The sequence below is a fragment of the Lissotriton helveticus genome, chromosome 1_1 (assembly GCF_964261635.1).
Source record: "Lissotriton helveticus chromosome 1_1, aLisHel1.1, whole genome shotgun sequence".
Lineage (NCBI taxonomy): Eukaryota > Metazoa > Chordata > Amphibia > Caudata > Salamandridae > Lissotriton > Lissotriton helveticus.
The window spans coordinates 1120135050-1120150927 of record NC_136057.1 but is presented as its reverse complement, the minus strand read 5'-3'; positions in this window follow the sequence as shown (position 1 = coordinate 1120150927).

The following is a 15878-nucleotide window of genomic DNA, read 5'->3' as shown; positions in this document are numbered from 1 at the left end:
GGGCTCTTGCAAAGATTGAGACCCCTGCTTGGTTTTTTCCCTCCCAAAGTTTGTCAGACTATTGTTCAGGCATCCATTCTTTCCAGGCTAGACTACGGTAACTATACCTGGGCGCTAATAAAGCCAGCATTAAGCGCCTGCAGAGGGTCCAGAATGAGGCGGCGCGCCTTCTGGTGGCCTTACCTAGATCTTGCTCGGTGGCGCATGTGCTCCCCAAGCTTCATTGGCTGCCTGTTGAATAGCGCATTCAGTTTAAGGTGCTGTGCATTTCATACAAGATTTTGACGTACCAAGACCCTTTAGGGCTATCTTGCCTGCTGATGCCCTATGTGCCTGGGCGTTCACTGAGATCTGCCGACCTTGCGCTTGTTTGTGTTCCTCGAGTTCGGAGAGCGGGGGCAGGGGGCCGCTCTTTTCGCCTCCTAGCAGCTAAACTCTGGAACTTGCTGCCGGCTCACATTAGAGTTATTCCTAATCTTTTGGCATTCCGTAAGACCATAAAAACCTGGCTGACCGACGTTTAAGCATTGGGTTGGTCTCTCATGCTCTTGCCTTTGGTTTCTGGTTGCGCTGGGACGCCTCGTTGCTGAGGCAGCCATGCGCATTTCAATTCCTAAAAATAAATAAATAAATAAATAAATAAACAAAGTAGGGATGTTATCAATGCAGCCATTGAGCATGTCACGAGTCAAGTAATATCTGATCTCATTGCAGAGACCGATGACATCTGAGTCCTATTCAACTGAGCACAGACACTGGCTCTGATCCTCCTAGACCTCTCAGCAACCTTCGATACAGTCTCCTGGCACACACTCATCACAAAGCTGTACAACATAGGTATTCAAGAAGCCACTCTCTGAGAGATTGCCTCTTTTGTTATTGGAAGAATGCAAAAGGTCTGCCTTCCCCCCTTTCACTTCTGAACCCAAGGAAATAATGTGTGGAGGACCCCAAGGATCCTCGCTCAGCCCACACCTCTTCAACACTTGTATGACCCCTCTAGCCAGCATCAACATAACCCGCAGACTCCATATAATATCCTACTTCGATGACACACAACTCTCCTTCCCTTCTCCAAAGACACCACCATCGCCAAGGTCAACTTCCACAACTGCAAGACTGATGTTGCCAACTGGATTAAAGACAACTTCCTGAAGCTTAACATGAACAAAACAGAGGTACTGATTTTTGGAAACCAAAGCCCCCATGGGATGCATGCCGGTGGGCCTCAGACCTCAAACCTCCTCCTATCCCCACTGACAAGCCTAAGAGCCTAGGCATCATTCTGGACAACAAGCTAACCATGATGACTCAGGTCAACTCTGTCTCCTCCTCCTGCCTCTTCCTCCTCTGCATGCTTCATAGATATTCAAATGATTACCCTGGAGCTTGTGATGAACCCTCACCCATGCTCTCATCTCCAGCCAACTGGACTACGGCAATACTCTCTACCCAGGGATCGCAGCTCTCCTCCAATGACTACAGACCATGCAGAACACCACAGCAAGACTTGTCCTGGATTTTCTAAGACGAAACCACATCATCACTCACCTCAGAGAACTCCACTAGCTCCCTGTACAGAAAAGATGCCAGTTCGAGCTCCTGACAAATGCATACAGAGCTCTACACAATTGTGGACCCTCCTACTTGAACCACCACCTGAACTTCCATCAGACCACCAGACATCTTCACTCTGTGGCCCTTTCTCTAACCCTCATCCCCCACATCCAACATAGCAGATTTAGGGGCTGTCCCTCTACTAAATATCCACTTTTATGTTTGCAATTTCTCTTTATTGTCACGCATTTTCAAATCGTGTCTTTCATAGTGCTATGAGGAGTTACATATCCATATTTTTTTTATTTTATTTTGAGAATAAATGAAGTTGTAAAATGGTATATTTCCACATTTTTTTTTACAAATGAACATGCACTCATACTTTGATGCCTGTCATGTTTTAGCAAATTAAGCAGCCAAATATAACAAAAAACTACATCAACATGTAAATATTAGCATTATACTACAAATGCATGTGTTTATGTCTGTATTTAAGGAAATCTCATACTTTGTTTAACTCAAACAATGCTATCTGTTTAGCTCTTGACTTTAAATGAATGAAAGACAGCATGTAGTGTCCGTCAAAAGAAGCAGCAGTGGTTCCTCCTTTTGAGCGAAGGCTCGTCACTCACTTTAATTCCCCCTAAAGCCCCAGAAATGAAAAATGAAATAGTAATTCCTGTCAGTACAGGGCGGGCCTGCTGAGCGACAGCATGGAGGAGTGGTGGGCACAGGGCTGCCTCTGTACTGTTTAAAGTGTGCATGTCTCTTTGGCTGGTGGTCTTGCAACGCCAGCCAGACACGAGCACTTTAAAATTCTCAAGACAGCTGAGTTGAGAGCAAGTGCAGACCTCCAGAGCACTGGGGAGCGGCGAGTGAGGCTGCTCCCTCCAATCAGGGTGCCGTTCTCATGCTTCTTAACAGCATGAGAGCAGCCCCACCAGGATTGGTAAAGGGAGCTGGAGCATCCAGTTCCAGTGGGTGAAAGAAGAGGTCCGGAGCGGAGGCGATCGTGTTCAGTAAATCTTTCTTTTTTTAAGTTCAGCTTAAACAGTGCTTGGCTGTTCGGCGATCTGTTGTTTGTATTTTGTAAGGTCTGACTCCTCCCACCCTTTGGAATGGCTTTTGTGTGTGTCCTATAAAAATTATAGCCTGCAAATAGCTAATGGTGGGTGCATGTTTCACCTTTTCTTGCAAGTTCACTACCATGGAGTATTGCCCAGCAAGCAGGGCTGCCCACACTCCTTATGTGCAGCTGAGCCCCTCCCATTTATTTTGTTTGGCAGCATGTAAGCTTGCTCCTCATTGCCATCCTGCCCCCGGAAGCAGCGCTAAACTTTTATCATTAACAGCAACACGGGCGCCATGCTTAATAATATTTTAGCAGGTGCACGCCTTTTGTAAATAAATAGGTCACCTAGCAGGATTAACCCTTCCTGTTAACCCGCAATTGGACCGTAAATAACACAATACATGCGCTCATATTTCTAGCATCTTAAATGTATAACTGTCAGGACCAGGGAGCTGATTGTGACCGCTTAAGGAAGCTTTGCAGCTGTTATGGGGTGGTGTGGGTCCAGCCTTTCCCCCTCACTATTGGCTGTTGATAGCACCAAACATTGCAACAGCCAATCGAAAGGCCCTTGGAGGGAGGAAAGCAGAGAGTCAGACGGAACATAACAGGCAGGATCCAAATCCCTAGTAACGGGACACACCTATAGCATAATGTGTTAATTGGAAAAAGCAGCTGTCAGTCACTGCCAAGCAGGGAGAGGAGCTAAGGAGTGAGGTTATGCTTCTCCTATCCATCCCAGGGGTTTGAGGCATGGCCTATTTTTGCTTGTGGTAATGTTTGAAAATTACATATTTCTCGCCTTGAGCGAGTGATACATGCACCATGCAGTGTAACCATCCCATGCTGCATGCCCTAAACACAGTAAGCAGAGACTTCCCAACTTCCACATCACCTTTCCGAACGTGCAGCAGGCAATAAACACCAGGTGCCGAGACAGAGGATGTTTGGTATTGGCTAGTAGTTGTTCACTGGGCTGGGCGGTGTGTTTCCCGCCGCTCTGTGTCTAGTTGAATGCTGGTACCTGCTGTGGGCGTTGTGTCTCAGTTTAGCACTTCTATCCCCGGCAAGGTCTGCATGCCTTCCCTGTGAGCTGAGGTGATGTGGTTTAGAAGCCCCAGGGCCCAACTGCTGTGTTCCGGCATGCGAGCGGCATATGACTGTAGAGTCTGTGGCCAGGACAGTGGCTGTGAGTGGAGATTCCCACCAAAGGAGGCTGGGGTGGCTAGGGTGCTGGCCAGCTGGTGAGAAGCACTGGAAAAGAGCTAGGAGAGGAGGCAGGCTGGTGCTCACCTACCTCCCTGCAGGAACCACCGCCACTTACAGAGGAGCCACATCAGTACTGGCTGAAAGACTTGGACACGCTGGCTACAGTGGGTAAGGCAGGAGCGTAGGCCCTCAGCTGCATATATGTCACATCCTTAAATAGCACACTTTTTTTCCAAAGTGTACCATCCAAATGACCCCCTGAAATCCCTGTATTCGGACTCTGTACTCACAGCCTCCATTCACAGCAGCTGTATTCTAACATTGCTCATTCCTCCTCCGGAGAAGTCACCCCTCACTTTACCTGAAACAAATACGAATTTAGTTTCACTAGTTATGGCTTCATGATTTCTTTGCAGTTTCCTTGTGCATTAAGTGTGTGCCTTTAAGAGTGGTGAAAATACGTCTTGGGCACCAGGCAGCACCTGCTGTTGCACGCATGAAATGCACCCATGGCAACGGGCGAGGCAGGGGCTAATCTAAAGCTAAGAAATCAGTGTTCCCTGCCTCCTTGTCAGGTAGGACCCCTCAGCTCAAAAGAATAAATAGCAGGTACTGCTGATGAAGCCGAACAAAATGCACATTAGGCCCGCAGTGTCCAAGTGGGTGTTATGGAGGCTGTCTCTCACCCTCAGGAGAGGGATACCAGTAGACTGAGTGTGATATTTGCCTGATGGTGATAGAAGCTTGCTAGGCTTGGCCCACATTGGAGGCAGGTGGAAGCTTTGATGTATATGATGTTTGTTAGCTTGCATGTGCCACATCTAGGCTCTTCATCCATACCACCGAAGGAGATGGCAATGCACATCGAGTGTTAATGAGTCCACTGTACCATGCCCCCACCGCCCTCTTGATGAAGACGGTCCCCAAGACTGGGGCTGTTTATAACTTTAACCCAGACAACTGAGTTATCTGCATATAAGGTGTGCGGAAGATTGTGTGAACACACAGGGAGGCGCAGAGGGATTATGGTCCTCCAGTTATGGGTATGTCGGGCTGGAGTAATTATTGGCAGAAGCTGATTTGAGTGTAGTCGGTGTTCGTGTGCCACTGGTTGCAGTTAGTGGAGAATAGGACTTGATTGTTTATCATTAGGCTTTGGCCCACAGCAGAGGCGTAGCTAGAGCCCGTGGCTCCCGGGGCCATCTCACTGACTGCCGACCATAGCATCCGCAGCCCCATGACCGTGCAAGGCCAAGTCTCAACTCGAATTTCGAATCTCACCCCACTGTCAAACCTCGGGCACAAATATTTCTCACATGTATCACCGAAATGCCAGCTCCTCACAGGTTCACCAACCAGTGAAAGCAAGTGCCAACCATCTGAACTCGCAGCTGCAGAGGGCCACGCACAGCACCCCGGAACCACTCTCCCAACCATACCAGTGTGATTCTTCCTATTACCTCCAAACATATCCCTCAGCCTTCCTGACTGTGATCGGCACACACGTCCCACAGTCTCTCCTGAGGCCCACCCAGCAACCATGCTCAAGTCTCCATAACCACATTCTTTCTCAGATGCATTGAATTTGTTTTACTGTGCCACTCATAACAGTGTACGGTGTCAGAACACTTTACATCACACACACTACACAGAGACAATCATTTATACGTGTGTAAATCACTGTACAGGAAATGTTACATAAGACAAAGGACTACAAGGTGTAGAAACCACATGACAACCATACTAGCAGACAGTATAGTTTAATAGCGCACTGTTCTAATTTAGGATTTTAACTTATAAACTGCAAGCAACAAAAGGATCTCTCTGACAAAAGCAGTAACCTACTAACCTAGTTAACATTATGTGCACTTTGTGATCTGCATGGTACATGTTCTTTGCAGCAGGCATATTAACCCTTTGTGATATTTTTCCAGGAGTCAACTCTTCCACTAGACAAAACTCCGATCTCTCTCTAGGAAGAACATTAATCACCAAAGATATCATTACATTTTTACTGTTGCTGAAAATTGCTGGAGTCCAGGAAGGAGGCAGCAAGTGTTTTTAAACCATAATATACTTGCAAACACTACTCACCCACCCGAAATAGGTACCCATTGTGGTCACATCGTTTGCACCACCCGAACCTGCTCATGGTTCATGTGACCTCAGTGACAGAGTCACAGTGATGGAACCACTGTTGCTCTGGGGTGTGCTGCTTCGTAGGCCTGCCCGCAAGACTGGAGATGAACTTCAGTATGGATTGTGGTGGACATGCCTTCACAGTTAACCCACAATTGACACCACTAGGGTACACCTGCTTGTGCTAAGACATCGGCCTTCTAAGGTCTAGTGGGGCCTTCTAAGGTCTAGCATGGGAATATGCTCCCTCAGTAGAGTGGTCTGGTGGACTGGTCATGAAGGCTGAACCCAGTTCCAAATTCGACAGCTCTGGCCATAGTGCCACATCCTCTCCCCCAATGAACACCATACTGCGCCACTGAGAGAAACTCGCACTGCCTTCAACTACAACCTACTTGTGCCCGCTATAAACACTTGGATGTGGCTCAATTCAAATGCACTTGATAATAGTAATATGCTGCCTAAAAAAAAAAAAGTCAAAACAAACACTCGTAGGGAATGCAAGATTAAGTAAAGCATGAGAAAGGTAAACAGATACAACATGGTTACCTTAACGATCCCTCACTCACTATTCAGAAATCAGTGAGTGTTTTTACCTGAAAAGTTAAGGGCATGATAACAGGGCCCTGAAGGGAACCGTTTCAATGTCCATTGCTTATATCCTTACACAACGTAAGCAGTATGGTTTAAAAAGACCACGTTTATAAACACAGAGCTATGGTACACATTTTGTTTTCCAATCCACCTATCAACCAGGTATTGCAATACATCCAGGAATGGTGCACTTCCTTACCTGGGGACAACAATGCTGTTCAAAGAAAGACGAGAAAACAAAATTAGCGCTTCACTGCAAAGTCTGTTAAGTGAAGCTGATGTGTTTGGATGTGAATAAAACCAATCTGGCCACTTTGCAACCACTCTGTCTTGCTTTATTTAGCTATGTATTTATTTTTCATATTTAAAACCTTTTATTTCTCTCCAACCCGAGGTTGCACTTTGGAATAGAAAAATGTACCCGCAAGAGTGTTTTTCTTTTTTGGATCCATTTCACAGGGAAGCAACTAAATGAAAGAAGGAAAGAGAGGTTGTGAACTCTTCAAGTCACGCTTTTCAGTAAGTGGGGTGCAAAACAGAAAGAGAGGGAATCAGAGGAGTAGCTAGAGTGACTGACAGTAGTGTAAGTGAGTGTCCCGATACCCAAATAAACTACAAAAGCTGCTGCCCCCAAAATAGTGCCGCCCGGTGTGGACCTCCCCCACCGCCACCCCCCCCCCCCCATCTACGCCACTGGCCCACAGCAAAGGGGAAAGTTTAAAAAGGGAGCTTGAGATAAATTGGTAACAGTGACAAATGGAGAAAAAATAGTTATGAAAAACCTGCAAAAAAGAAATCAAGACGGAACTAAAAGGTGGTTAAGAAAAGGCATGATGTTGAATCAGAGCTATACTGCATTGTGTCCTGCAGAGTTGTCGCTGGCCACCTAGGAAAAACTTTGGGTGCCTTGAACTTTTATACAAACTGACTGCTAAATGTAGCTATACATGACATATCCTAATGTACAGATGTGAGAAGAGGAGGGAGTCTCTCAGAGGACTTGGTAACATTCGTGGTGGAGAGAGGAAGGTGACCAGGGGTGCAGACTATAGACTTATAGTTGTTGCTTACGAGAAGCAAGGCTGGCAGTAACTGCACCTCTTTTACTGCCAGTCTTGCTTCTAGTAAGCGAGGACTATAAGTACAAACTGAGTGTTTATGCACCACTTGCAGGTTTTCAAAACATTAATAAAAGACATTGTCATTTACAGTGCCAAATGCTCAAACTATCGCAAATGCGAAACCTAATGCATTGCAAATGCTTGTTTATTTTATTTGTGTGCACGAGCCCACCCCTCACCCGTGGATGCCAACCTCACGGTCAAGGAGCCCAATTTTCTGTATTTTTTCACTTTTATAAATAAATACAGACAATAAACTCATTGTTTTCTGCCTGTATTTATCTGTAAAAATCAGTCAATGGGAAAACTTGGAGCCTTAATAGTAGTGCAGTGAGGAGTTACACGGTGGATGCTCAAATACACACTCTGCTAGATCCACAGATCAAGGAAATCAATCACAAACGTGTCTTATTCCCTCGGCTTTTAGTGGGCCCGGTCCTGCCGGTGCTCAACACCAGCAGTTCTAAAAAGCAGGTGCTGAGACGGGTCCCTATCGGGCTGTTCCTTTTTGCCCTCATCCTCAGGGTGGATATTTTTTGTTCAACTCTGGAGCAGTACCACCTTTCACTGCCTTTGATGTAAGGCCAGAGAGACTCATTATAGTTCTTTTGCGGTCTCATAAGTTAACAACAGAAGAATTTTCAATATTATATACCAAGAAGCCATAGTTGCTGCTTATTTATCATATGCAACTAACAACAACTGACAAAGTCAATAGTCCTGGTTTATTGTAGGTGTAATGTTACTTGTTTTATTATATATCTGGGTGTACTGACAGGACAGAAGCAGCAAAATACCGGGTGGCACACTATGCCAAGCACAGCTTTTTACCGTGTTTTTAAGCCAATCCCCTAATTACATCACCCACGCCCCTTAGGAAGACTCCTCAGTTTTTTCATCCCACTTAAAGCCCTGCTTAATCCATTGTAAAAGAGAGGTCACTGCAATGAAGGCTGGACAATTAATGAAACTCCAGGCAAAGCAAATGTCATATTTGATAATACCTTGATACAGATCTCTAAATCAGGCCCCTTTGCACCTTCAGTATGCATTTCATTAAGTTTGTGAGAATGCAGGAAATGTTTCTGCCCTCGAAAATGCACACTTTAAATGTACTTGAACACAGATGTAGGAGGTACGAGTTGGAAATGCTGTCTCCTTCTTTTACAATGGGAGTTGTTTCAATTGGTGTCCATCTGTTCAAACATCAGAGAGAAGGTTGTGTGCATTGCTGTAGTGAACAGTCAAATACTTCCATTTTGCCTTAACAGTGGTTGTGCTCTGATTGATGGAAGCCACCTCCACGGAGGGCTGAGGAGGATTAACAGCCAGTGAGCTGCACAGGCACTAAGCAAACAGGAGCACTATTTACAAAAGGTCGGACAAAAGCGTGCTGGCCTCTGAGCGCAGCACTTTCTTAGTTTCAGCTTGTGGCTTGCAAAGCCCTTTCCACTGCTGCCAGCATTCTGTCCAAGAGAAGATTTGCAGCACAATGTGCTGTTCAAATATTCAGCTCTGGTGAACCCTTCAGATGCGAAAGTCTCTCGCACTGCACCAAAATAAATAGCACTCAGCACTCCCAATGGAGGGACTGCAAACATAACTTGAGTTTTATTATTTTTGTATTTTTAAGTAGGTGTTTTAGATATGGAAAGGCTTGTGTGAATTGCAGCAATGCAATATAAAATTAACTACAGTGAATGATATACCTACGTTTAAAGGCAGAACAGACAGGAGGTAAGGTTTTTGCCAATCATGATTGAAGCAGCCCTTGGAGACAGAGAGAAAACGCGTTGCAGAGGAGGGGACCGGGGAGTCCTTCAAGGGCTTGTTTGCGGTGAAGGATCCTCTTTACATATTATGTTATGGTATGCTATCCTGCGCTATGTTACACTATGCTAACCAATGTTACGTTATGTTATGCTACGCTGGTATGTTGCCATGTTATATTATTTTTTGTCATATTACATTGTATTGTAGTGTTTTATACTATATTGTATTGTACTGTATTATGTTATGTTATGTCATATTATGTTATATTATATTATACTATAATCTTAATCTTAAAAGGAAGAAGTAAATGGCTAAGGAATTTTGGGGTGTAAAGCCAGATTCCTCAAGTGTTTGCTACAGGCTTGCTACAGAAATCAAAGAGAAACACGATTCCATTACCTAGTTGTAGTAATAGAGAAGACACTGACAATCTTACAAATTTGAATTTCGAAACTAAGCCGCTGAGCCTGATGAGGCGATGACACTGGAGGCATTCTAATGGATGTCCTGACTGATGATCATCATAGTTTTAAACATTATTAATACAAAGACATAAGTTAACGAGTTTGCCAGTTTGAGGAGATGTGAACTCTTTCCTGCATGCCAACAAACAGGCGCAAACCTGCATTCTGGATTATAAAAAATATATATATATTTTCCAGAGCATTTGTACAGCCCCGATTCAACAATTGACTTTGATGGCAGCACACATGATATTTTGCTGAGAATTAGGTTTTTAGGGACACTAGTACAGACCATGGGGAAACAGCCTTTACAACGAAACTTTTACAACGAACTACCATTACAATGCAACTTTTACAACGCAAACTATTACAACGCATTGCGCTGGGGGGCGCTCTAGGATAGGGAATAGGTTAATTTACTATCCAATAACCTTCCCTACTATCCACGGGGACTGGAGTTGGAATAGTAAATTAAACTATTCACTATCCAGCGCCTAAAAACATTATGCGTTGTAATGGTATGCGTGGTAAAAACCGCGTTGTAAAGGTAGGCGTTGTAAAAGTATGCGTTGTAACGTCATACATCCCAGACCATGGAGTGAATTGCCCATAAAACCTGTAGCATTTTAGCCACTATATTTGGAAAGGTGTTCTATAAAATGGACTGTTCCTACCATTTTTAAAAGTATTTTCTTCATGAGCTGTCCTAGCCAAACCTTTCCATAGAGTATGTGCAGAGCTCAATAAGCTCCCTCGGTGCAATATAGGTATGACATTCAAAGAAATTTCAAGCCAGCTAGAAGAACTACTAATCTAAGGATGTATTGGATTCTTTTGAACACTACAGTGCATGCTTGCCTGAGAGAAAAAATGTAGGGACCAAATTATTATTTGATGGATGGAGTAATCTCCTTCTGCCTGGAGGAGAAATTACTGTCTTCCAGGCCAAGTCCCCTCCACCTGCAATATAAAAAAATGAACGCCAAGCTGGCGGTAAGTTCTAAATCATTGGCAGGGGCCGCAGTCAAATAATATTTAAGTTTGATGCATGGCTGTGATGGAGCAGGGGTTTGCAAAAAGAAACCTGCTCAAATTAACACCCCATAATACGTACTAACAGTAAGTAGTAATAGAAGACTAACGTACACCCAACATAAACACAGGGGAAATTGCTTTGCGCATGCATGAACTAACAACAAAAATTAATGTATGAAAGAGTTAAAATTGTAATAGCATTTGTGCTTTGAAAGAAACAAGAAATATTGCATGACTAGGCTGTGTGTGCATCGCATTTTGCTATTAAATAATAAATAATGCCACTTTTGCCTCAAGCTATGTTACGAAATATGCTAACAGGGAATAGTGCAGAGGTGGGTGGTGAACAGTGAAAAGTACATTATCAAATAATTAGCATTTCTATATCCAATTTCTTTAGTGTGCTGGAAAAATCGCCATTTTTCTTAAGTTGGCTTAAGCGGGAGGGGTGAACTGAGGAGTGAATCTGATCTCTCAGAGGCAAGACAGTCGCGCTGTGCACCGCAGAAAAGATGTACGAGTTGAAGGACAATGTGACGACTGACTGCGAAGTGATGTGACCAGTGGTGGTACTGGAGACTCATTCTGCGGATGATGTTAAATTTTATGAGTAAAGATTGTTTAAATGTATCATGGCTAGAAATTGTGAGAACGAGTTAAGAACCAAATCCTGGGAATGGATGTAGAAGAATAAATTAACTGAATCACTGGTGAAGTCGCAGTGGTGTGACAATGCCACCTTCCAAGCCCACCAATCCACCCACGAGTTAAATGAAAGTTGGCAACAAATGTGGGATGGACATGTAGGTTTAATAGTATAATTGGGGTGTCTTTAGGGGTGTGGTTTACGCTTAGGCTATCAGGAGAGAAAGAGGGGAGATGAGTCGCTGTCTGTTTGCAGAGAGGCCTAGCTGGTATTTCCGTCCTTTTAATCTTTGTTCCCTGATTCTATTTTGGGGGAACCCCCGCCATCACCTAGGCCGAGGGGGTGGTTTTCTACAGATCATTAGGTTTGTATTTAGTCTGACTCGTTCTTAAAATTGCCCTATAAATGTATTTTGTCTCTGAAACTTTTGTCTCTTCACCTACCCACTCCATCATAAATATAAGATGTGCATTATTTTAGAGGAAACTATTGTCTTTTCATCTACCCCTCCATTAGGTGTATTTTGTTTCACATATGCTTTTGCTGAAACTTTTGTCTCTTAACCTATCCACTCCTTCATTGCATAATGTCATTATTCTGGGATGAGTTTGTATTCATTTGAAGTTGCATATATTTTCTCTCACTTTGTGAGTTTCATTGTTTGCACTTTGTGCACATATACAGTTGAGCATTAATCATATGTTTTAGATAAAATTATTATTAATTTTACCAAGAGTCTGTGATTATTTATCTGACTGAACAGTTAGATAGAAAGTATTATCATTATCATCAACTATTCATCTAATTGGTCCATTGACCATGTGGAAGTTAGTTATGTTTAAAATGTCTTAATTAAACTTCTGAGAAGAAAGGAAATGAACGTACATGTAAATTGACCCCAGCGTTTCAGGGATTCTGAGTGAATGTGTACGGGACATTGTAGTATGATGTTATTGTGTATTGATACCTTATCGATTATTGGCGTTGCGCTGGCACGGCTCTGTTAACATGAGGGATCCACAGCCATTTGTCAAACTCAATTATTTTCAATATTCAAAAAGAAAATTACAAATGGGATATTCTTTATGAAAAAGAAAATGCTCCTCGCCCCATGGGAGTGCTCTCTCTCTCACAGCAAGGGGAGCACTGAGCAGTTTTCACTGCAGATTAGCGATATGGCACAAACATTGCCTAAGCTATCCTACACTATGAATTGGACATTCATTTCCTGACAGAAACCTGGCTAAATCAATGGTCAATACCCATGCTTGACTTACTCGGTCCTCGACCAGCAAAATCAACAAGGAGGAAGGACTGCAACCATTCATGAGAACTTCCTTTTAGTCTAAACTTTCCCTGCAGACAGTCTCACATCCTGTGAATACATGAGTGCAGAAATCTCCACAGCAGAGAAATCACTAGCTAAAGTACACCCTCCAGGAGACAACCAGTTCATTTAACATATAATGGAAAGAACCACAATACACTCCATGCTCACCCCAATATGATTTTTCATGGTGACTTTAACCTTCAATGGAATGACGAGGACAATACAGAGGTATGTACCCTATAACAATTCATTAATGAACAAAACTTGACCCAAACTTGCACAAACACAACATATAATAAAGGTTCAACGCTTAACTCAATCATATCCAGAGAAGGTGCACTGAAAATAGACTCAATTTATTTTATTTATTTATTTATGGGCTTGTAACGCGCCGGCATCACACCCGAAGGTGTATCTCCGCGCGGTGCTGTGAAGTAAACAGGTCGGGCAGCGCTCCTCCTAGAATAGAGTTGTCTTTAGGCATTTCCTGAAAGCTAGATGGCTCGGGCACTCTCTAAGGGAAGAGGAAGATTGTTCCACAGACGCGGGCCCATGATGGAGAGGGCGCGGCCTCCCTGTCTGGTCTTGTTATGTCTGGGAACCTGAAGTAACAGCTGATTGCTGGACCTAAGATTGCGGGAAGGGCGGTGGTATACAAATTTCTCGGCCAAATAGTGTGGCCCTAGGTTGTGGAGACTCTTGTGCACCACACAGCAAATCTTAAATTCCACCCGTTTCCGGATGGGAAGCCAGTGGAGGGCCTTGAGGAGGGGCAAGGATGGCGTTCTAGGGGGGGGCATTGGTCACCAGACGTGCCGCGGTGTTTTGGACCACCTGAAGTTTATTAAGCACTCCTTCATTGGCTGCTAAAAATAGGCCATTGCAATAGTCCAGGCGGCTCATAACGAGGGCCTGGACCAAGGTCTTTCTTGTGTTGTCTGGTAGAAGGGGGAACACTTTCCGAAGGAGGCTAATAATGTGAAAGCAGGATCCCGCCGTGGTGCTGGCATGATGGGCAAGGGTGAGGTCCTGGTCTAGACGGACACCCAATGACTGGTCTGAACATGACTCAATCGTATTACACCTAATTACACACACACATACTACCAAAGGGCAAGTAACAAAAAGAAATACTGGGTCAGAGACACTAAAAACATGGACAGGGTGTAACTGACAAACTGTGCAAGAAAAACCTCACTCCTCCAACAATAACCCAGAATGTTCTCTAATTGACCAAACACTACAACCAAACAATATCAAACATAACGCAGTCAGTAGCCCCTCTGAGACTCACAAGGTAAAGAATCAAACCATCCCAACCTTTTTACAATCAAGCCTAAATGAGGAAAATAGAAGTTTTGGGGCGAAAGTGGAGACAAGAGCCCTAATAATTACTTTTAATCAAACTGTGTGAATGACGAAACAGCTACAAAAAGCACTTTCCCAAGACGACTGATTCAAATTGTCAACCAACAAACTGGGGAAAACAATTCAAACAAGATCTGCAATAACACAGGTTTTCTTCATCTTTCAATGAAAAGATCTTAGAAATCGAAAAGGAAATTGTAACCAACAAACATGATCACCATCCCAACGTTGATCCTGCATCCCCTGTGGAGGATCAATATAAGAACCATCCACGTAGAAACAAAACTCAAGCTGTCTGCAGTGAGTTCAAAACACCAAGCGGTAGATGTATCAAGCTATTTTTTTGTCGCAAACGCTGTGATTCTCAAAAAAACAGCGTTTGTGACAAAAAAATAGGAATCTGAGATGTATGTAAGAAATCGCATCGCAAAATAAGTAATCGCATTTTTAGCGATTACTTATTTTGCGGTACTATTATTTCTGCTAATTTTTTTGCGATTTCTTAATTTGCACGGTTTTACATGTGCAAATTTCGCAAATAAGTAATTGCATAATAAGAAATCGCAAACAGATGTATCAAAAATTCGCTAATTGCGAAAACATGAAATTCGCAAATTAAGAAATCGCAAATAACACTAAGTACATGCAGGTGGTAGCCTATTTGAAAGTATATAAAAGAGCCTACAATGCAATTTGAACTGTCACAATGGCTGGACTTTACCTGATAGCGCATCCAAGCCCTTGCACAGAGGAGACAGAGGCAGGAGAGAATCTTCAGACTGCGTATTACACTATTTCAGCAAACAGAAGAGGAAATTTTTGAAGAATATAGACTGAACCCACACACCATTTTGGACCTCATTGATGAATTGAAGCACTTTCTGGAACATGCAACAGCCAGGACTCAATCAATTCCTACGCATGTGCTGGTGTTGTGCTCAATGCACCTTTTGGCTTCTGGTTCTTTTCAAAGGGTCATTGCAGAGGTTGGAGGCTTGTCTCAGAGTGCCCTGTAACGCTTCTTTAAAAATTTCCTGGATGCAATGACGAGTAGGCTACAGCATCACCTCTCCAACAACCTACAAGATTTGCAGGAAACAAAAGTGGATTTTTATCAAATTGCACGTTTTCCATATGTAATTGGTTGCATAGATGGCACCCATATTGCCATCACTCCACCAGCTGCCACAGAATATGTGTATAGAAATAGAAAATATTACCATTCCATCAACATTCAAATGGAGTGCAATGCAAAGTACATTATCACTGATATTGTGGCTCAGTACCCAGGGAGTACTCATGACTCCTACATCTTTCGGCATAGTGGACTTCATACACGTTTGAGTGCTGGCCAGTTTGGAGAGGGTTTTCTATTAGGTAAATATAATATCATTAATATTTTGTTAGTGTGTAAAATTAAAATGAAATGTGACAGTAACACTCATTCAATAATTCTCACTCTCATGCAGGTGACAGTGCTTATGCTGTGTGTGATTTCATCATGACACCATATCTGAATCCAATAAATGTACATGAGAGGAGATATAATAAGGCTCACCGTTCAACCCGT